Here is a 7,667-nt window from a genome sequence, read left to right on the forward strand (position 1 = left end):
GCCGGGAGCGGGTTGAGGGAGGTGGGAGTGTCTGAAAATTTGCCCACTGATGTTTTATTGGGGACGGACTTGGGGAGGATGGTTGCATACTATGTCCCTGACACCCTTCCCCAAACTGATAATAAGGGTAACGTTAACCCTGATGATGTTGATGATGGGAAACTGGATGTGTTACCTGCTAATGCCTTGATGAGTAATGATGCAACTAACAACCATTCTTTCCCCAGGTACGATGCTGATGCTGATGTGAATGTACCAAAGCAAACTGATAACCATTCTTTTCCTAGGAATGATGATGTATCTGTGCCGACTGAACCCGTTAACCCTTTCTTTGAAACGGTAGATGTGTCCACAGGTACCGAGGTGCTCAGCCCCGTCACTCTGCGGAGTGAGACGGCTGAGGAACCCCTGGCAGGAGCAAGCAACGGTGCTCAAGAGAATGGGGAGGTGCATGGGGACCATGAGGAAGGTAATGCCATGCAGCTGACCAGTGCCACCGAGGAAGGTAACTGGCCCATAAGTAGCACTGCTCCTGAAGTGTTGGGGGTGGATGGGGAGGTAGAGCCCAGGGCAGCACCAGCTGGTGGGTCTGTAGAAATCCCCAGGGAGACAGCATACATAGCAGCTGTCACACGCAGTCAGAGTGCCCAGATCGCAGGTAACGCACTGTCTTCTGGACCCTCTGCTGCTACAGGAGAGACTGAACCAGAGGTGAACCCAGAGCCGGTTCCAGAGGGTCCCAGTAAAGGAGGTACCCTGACGTCACTTCTGGCAGCCTCCAGCATGGAGTTCCAGGCTGCTCTGCACTCAGATGCCAGCCTGGAGAAATTGAGAGGTCTCGCCGAGACGCCCACCTCCAAGTCTGATAAGGAGAGGGTGTTCTGGGAACGAGGAAGGTTGTACCGGGAGACAGTACCCGGAGATCCTAAAAAGGAGTGGTTGAGGGAAAGACAGCTGGTCGTCCCCTATCAGTTCAGAACCGAGTTGTTGCGGATTGCCCATGAGATTCCACTCGCTGGACACTTGGGGATCAGCAAAACAAAGGCACGGCTGTCTCAACACTTCTATTGGCCCAAGATGGGGACAGATGTATCACACTACTGCCGCTCCTGCGCCACCTGTCAAAAAGTGGGTAAGGCGGGGCCTGCTCTTAAGGCTCCCCTTATTCCTTTGCCGGTGATAGAGGAGCCTTTCCAGAGAATCGCGGTGGACCTTGTAGGACCGCTGTCCGTCCCCAGCAGCTCCGGAAAGCGATACATTCTCACCGTGGTAGACTACGCTACCCGGTACCCAGAGGCAGTAGCTCTGTCTTCAACCAGGGCAGATAAGGTGGCTGACGCACTGGTGACCATCTTTTCAAGGGTAGGATTTCCCAGGGAGATGCTTACCGATCAAGGGCCCCAATTCATGTCTCGCCTAATGGAGGCTCTCTGTGAGAAAATGCAGGTGACGCACCTGGTATCGAGTCCGTATCACCCACAGACTAATGGTTTGTGTGAACGCTTCAACGGTACCCTCAAACAGATGCTCCGCATACTGGTTGAGACCCAAGGGCGCGACTGGGAGCGGTACCTCCCACACCTGCTGTTCGCTTACAGAGAAGTTCCGCAGGCCTCGACCGGGTTCTCCCCCTTCGAGCTCCTGTATGGCAGGCGAGTCCGGGGACCCCTTGGGTTGATAAGAGAATCCTGGGAAGATGAGCCAAACCCCACAGAAGTGTCCATCGTGGATTATGTCATGCGCTTCCGTGACAAGATGCAGACCTTGACGCAGTTGGTGCATGACAACATGACGCAGGCTCAGGCTGACCAGAAGCGCTGGTACGACCAGAACGCCCGGGAGCGGACCTACCAGGTGGGTCAAAAGGTGTGGGTGTTGGTCCCGGTACCAACGGATAAGCTTCAGGCAGCCTGGGAAGGCCCATACGTCGTCCACCAACAGCTCAACCCGGTCACCTACGTGGTCACGCTTGACCATGCTCGGGGTAGGCGCAAGGCCTTTCACGTCAACATGCTGAAGGCGCACTACGAACGTGAAGCTTGCGTCCTACCGGTCTGCAATCTGCCAGAGGATGGGGAGGAAGATTCCCTCCTGGACATGCTGGCCCAGGCCAAGGCCAATGGGTCCATTGAGGACATGGAGATAAGTGGTTCGCTCACCGTGTCCCAGCGGTTGCAGTTGATGGCCACCCTGGAACTCTTCCGGCCCGTGTTCACCAACCGTCCTGGGAGGACGGAGTTAGCGGTTCATGAGGTGGACACCGGGAATCATGCCCCATTACGGCGAACACCTTATCGGATCTCTGAAACGGTGCAACAAGTCATGCGCCAAGAGATCGATGAGATGTTAAGGCTGGGGGTGATTCGACGGTCAAAAGGTGCGTGGGCTTCACCTGTAGTCCTCGTGCCTAAAAAGGATCGAACCACCCGGTTCTGCGTGGACTACAGGGGGCTCAACGCCATCACAACCTCTGATGCCCACCCGATGCCGCGCATCGAGGATCTGCTCGAGCGGTTGACAAACGCCAACTACATATCCATCATGGATTTGAGTCGGGGATACTGGCAGATTCCCCTGAGCCCTGAGGCGCAGGAGAAATCCGCCTTTATCACCCCCTTTGGACTGTACGAGTCCACGGTCATGCCCTTCGGCATGAAGAATGCCCCTGCCACTTTCCAGCGGATGGTCAACCACCTGCTTCGGGGACTGGAGGAGTACGCCGTGGCATACTTAGACGATATTGCCGTCTTCAGTTCCACCTGGGAGGAACACCTTCAGCACCTCCAGGAGGTGCTCAAGCGTCTTCACCAGGCAGGCCTGACCATCAAGCCGGGGAAGTGCCAGATAGGCATGCACAAGGTCCACTACCTGGGGCACCGGGTAGGCGGGGGTTCCATGAGTCCGGAGCCAGAAAAAGTGGACGCAATCGTGTCCTGGCCCACCCCCAGGACCAAGAAACAGGTGAAGTCCTTCTTGGGCACTGCAGGGTACTATAGGCGGTTCGTACAGGACTATAGCGCCCTTGCCAAACCCTTGACTGACCTCACCAAGCAGAGGCTACCCCAAACAGTCAACTGGACAGATGACTGTGAGGCGGCTTTCCAAGCTTTGAAAGCAGCCCTGTGCAACTCTCCAGTGTTGAGAGCAGTCGACAGCAGTCGCCCGTTTCTGGTACAGATCGACGCCAGCGAGTTTGGCCTCGGTGCTGTGCTTAGCCAGGTCGACTCGGGGGACCAAGAGCACCCCGTGTTGTACCTGAGCCGGAAACTTTTGCCGAGGGAAGTGGCATACTCGACCATCGAGAAGGAGTGTCTGGCCATGGTGTGGGCACTGCAGCGTTTGCAGCCCTACCTGTATGGGCGCGCCTTCACGGTGGTAACCGACCACAACCCTCTGAGCTGGTTGCACACAGTGTCCGGAACCAATGGAAGGTTGCTCCGCTGGAGCCTTGCCCTTCAACAGTACGACTTCACTGAAAAAAACACAGGAAGGGCAGCGAAAACGGCAATGCCGATGGGTTGTCCCGCCGGGGCGAACCCGCTGAGGTGCGCATGGCCGATTACCGAGAGGTAATGCCTCCTTAGCGCCCTCTTAAGGGGGGAGGTGTGATGTACAATGTCTGTGAGGTATGAGGTTTTGTCTACAAAATATGATGTTTTCTGTTGTAACTTTCCAGAAAAATCCAGCCCTCTATGCCAATGCAGGCTGTCAGCTCATGCAGCACCTTCCCCCCTCCTCTTTTCGCCCATGGCTCACTCACACACTGACCAGTGCCCCCCTGCCTGGGCTAGCTCTGAAACCTTAAACCAACTTCCTCTCGAAGAGCAGGGGGAAGGGATCCCTTTGTTCGGAAAAACACAGGCTGTATGCCGGTATATGGGAAACATAAAAGTCATATTACGAAAACCATACCCAGTAGAGATATGAAAATCATATTTTTGTAACCTGAGCGGTCCCAGCTTCGATACCGTGTCTCTTTCGAAGTTCCACCCTGCCCAGAACATGAGATATGATTTGCGCCCAAATGGACGGTCATATCGCATAGATGTTTGATGTTTTCTTGATGGGCTCATTAGGCTGGGAAACATGATACCACTGATGAGTCCATACCAGCTTCTCCCATAAAGTTATAGCTAATCTAAGTTTTGTAGCCAAAACATAACTTGGATAAGAGAGGTGGGATCAACCCAGAATGCACCTCTCCGCGATGTCACATAGGAAAGTCTATAAGGCATTTCCTGGGCAAACCAGCTCAGAACAGCTGCAGAGTCCGTGCTGACAAGAACTCCAGATGAATGGAGACGTGTGGCTCCTCCCCCCTTAAAGCCGCATGGTCTGCCTAAGGAACAATATGGAACTGTGAGTGTAATCTCTTTGTTTTCTCCACTTGTATTTTATACCTGTACTGTACATATTTTATGTCTCAATTTTATAGCAACTTTTATCTGTAATCACTGTCCTTTTTCGGAAAATAAGTGAAATTATTTAGATCTGTCTACATGCTCTAAGAATCGAACTATACGCCTTTGATAGATAATCGCTACTAATTCAAGGGGTTTGCCACGGACCCTCTTAATTTAACACTGTGAATTAAGTAACCGTGACTGGTGGCAGCGCGTTGTGTACGGCTATTACGGCTTGCTGGCAGTCTAGAAGGGTCTTATATTGCTGAGTAAGGGGCTTCAGCCACAGCATTGATAATTCCCTTACTGCAGAAGCCTAATTGCCGGTTCACAACAGGCAGCCCGTCCGGCGACTAATTATCCTAGGTGCAGTTCCCTGACTGACCTGAGGGTAAGGGGGGCGCCGGAGAGCTGCGAGTTCCAAAGTGGAACTGAGAAAGTGGGATATACATAAATCCCCGCAGTACTTGGAAGATTGATAGCAGTGGTGGGGCATCCAAATTAAACTCCCCCTGCGGCAAATTGTAGAGCGAGATTAGCTTGCTGGATATTTTTGGTCACATGGTGCCAGTGTTGGGATAGCTAAGATAAGCCCCACTGCGCCTGTGATAGCCGTGTGCCGGCATTGTGTCACGCCCCTCCGTCCGCTGATACACCCGTGTCAGTGGTGGGACTGTGACATAGTGGTGACACAGGGTCCGCTGTCCGTCGCGTTTTGGTGGCAGCGGGACCCCCGTTAGTCGTCGCCCGTAAGTGGACGAACGGCCGTGGGCTGTTCGTCACATCAGACACATCACACAAGCGCAGAACACACATCAGACACATCACACAAGCACAGAAGACACATCAGACACATCACACAAGCACAGAGAACACATCAGACACATCACACAAGCACAGCCCACATATAAGACACATCACACAAGCACAGAGCACACATCAGACACATCACACAAGCACAGAGCACACATCAGACACATCACACAAGCACAGAAGACACATCAGACACATCACACAAGTACAGAGCACACATCAGACATATCACACAAGCAAAGAGCACACATCAGACACATCACACAAGCAAAGAGCACACATCAGACATATCACACAAGCACAATGAACACATCAGACATATAACACAAGCACAGAACACACATCAGACACATCACACAAGCACAGTGCACACATCAGACATATCACACAAGCACAGAACACACATCAGACACATCACACAAGCACTGAGCACACATCAGACACATCACAGAAGCACATAGCACACATCAGACACATTACACAAGCACAGAGCGCACATCAGACACATCACACAAGCACAGAACACACATCAGACACATCACAAAAGCAAAGAACACACATCAGACACATTACCCAAGCACAGAGCACACATCAGACACATCACACAAGCACAGAACACACATCAGACACATTACACAAGCACAGAGCGCACATCAGACACATCACACAAGCACAGAACACACATCAGACATATCACACAAGCAAAGAACACACATCAGACACATTACCCAAGCACAGAGCACACATCAGACACATCACACAAGCACAGATCACAAATCAGACACATCACACAAGCACATAGAACACATCAGACACATTACACAAGCACAGAGCACACATCAGACACATCACACAAGCACAGCGCACATCAGACACATCACACAAGCACAGAGCACCCATCAGACACTTCACACAAGCACAGAACACACATCAGACACATCACACAAGCACAGAGCACACATCAGACACATTACACAAGCACAGTGCACACATCAGACACATCACACAAGGACAGAGTACACATCAGACACATCACACAAGTGCAGAGCACACATCCGACACATCACACAAGTACAGAGCACACATCACACAAGTACAGAACACACATCATACACATCACACAAGGACAGAGCACACATCAGACACATCACACATGCATAGAGCACCCATCAGACACTTCACACAAGCACAGAACACACATCAGACACATCACACAAGCACAGAGCACACATCAGACACATTACACAAGCACAGTGCACACATCAGACACATTACACAAGCACAGAGCGCATATCAGACACATCACCCAAGCACATAACACACATCAGACATATCACACAAGCAAAGAACACACATCAGACACATTACCCAAGCACAGAGCACACATCAGACACATCACACAAGGACAGAGTACACATCAGACACATCACACAAGCACAGTGCACACATGAGACATATCACACAAGGACAGAGTACACATCAGACACATTACCCAAGCACATAGCACACATCAGACACATTATACAAGCACAGAGTGCACATCAGACACATCACACAAGGACAGAGTACACATCAGACACATTACCCAAGCACATAGCACACATCAGACACATTACACAAGCACAGAGCACACATCAGACACATTACACAAGCACAGAGCACACATCAGACACATTACACAAGCACAGAGCACACATCAGACACATCACACAAGCAGAGAGCACACATCAGACACATCACACAAGCACATAGCACACATCACACAAGCACAGACCACACATCAGACACATCACACAAGCACAGAACACACATCAGACACATCACACAAGCACAGAGCACACATCAGACACATTACACAAGCACATAGCACACATAAGACACATCACACAAGCACAGAGCACACATCAGACACATTACACAAGCACAGTGCACACATCAGACACATCACACAAGCACAGAGCACACATCAGACATATCACACAAGCACAATGAACACATCAGACATATAACACAAGCACAGAACACACATCAGACACATCACACAAGCACAGTGCACACATCAGACATATCACACAAGCACAGAACACACATCAGACACATCACACAAGCACTGAGCACACATCAGACACATCACAGAAGCACATAGCACACATCAGACACATTACATAAGCACAGAGCGCACATCAGACACATCACACAAGCACAGAACACACATCAGACACATCACACAAGCAAAGAACACACATCAGACACATTACCCAAGCACAGAGCACACATCAGACACATCACACAAGCACAGAACACACATCAGACACATTACACAAGCACAGAGCGCACATCAGACACATCACACAAGCACAGAACACACATCAGACATATCACACAAGCAAAGAACACACATCAGACACATTACCCAAGCACAGAGCACACATCAGATACATCACACAAGCA

This window comes from Dendrobates tinctorius, unplaced genomic scaffold (assembly GCF_039654945.1).
Source record: "Dendrobates tinctorius isolate UK_male_01 unplaced genomic scaffold, ASM3965494v1 ptg000028l, whole genome shotgun sequence".
NCBI lineage: Eukaryota > Metazoa > Chordata > Amphibia > Anura > Dendrobatidae > Dendrobates > Dendrobates tinctorius.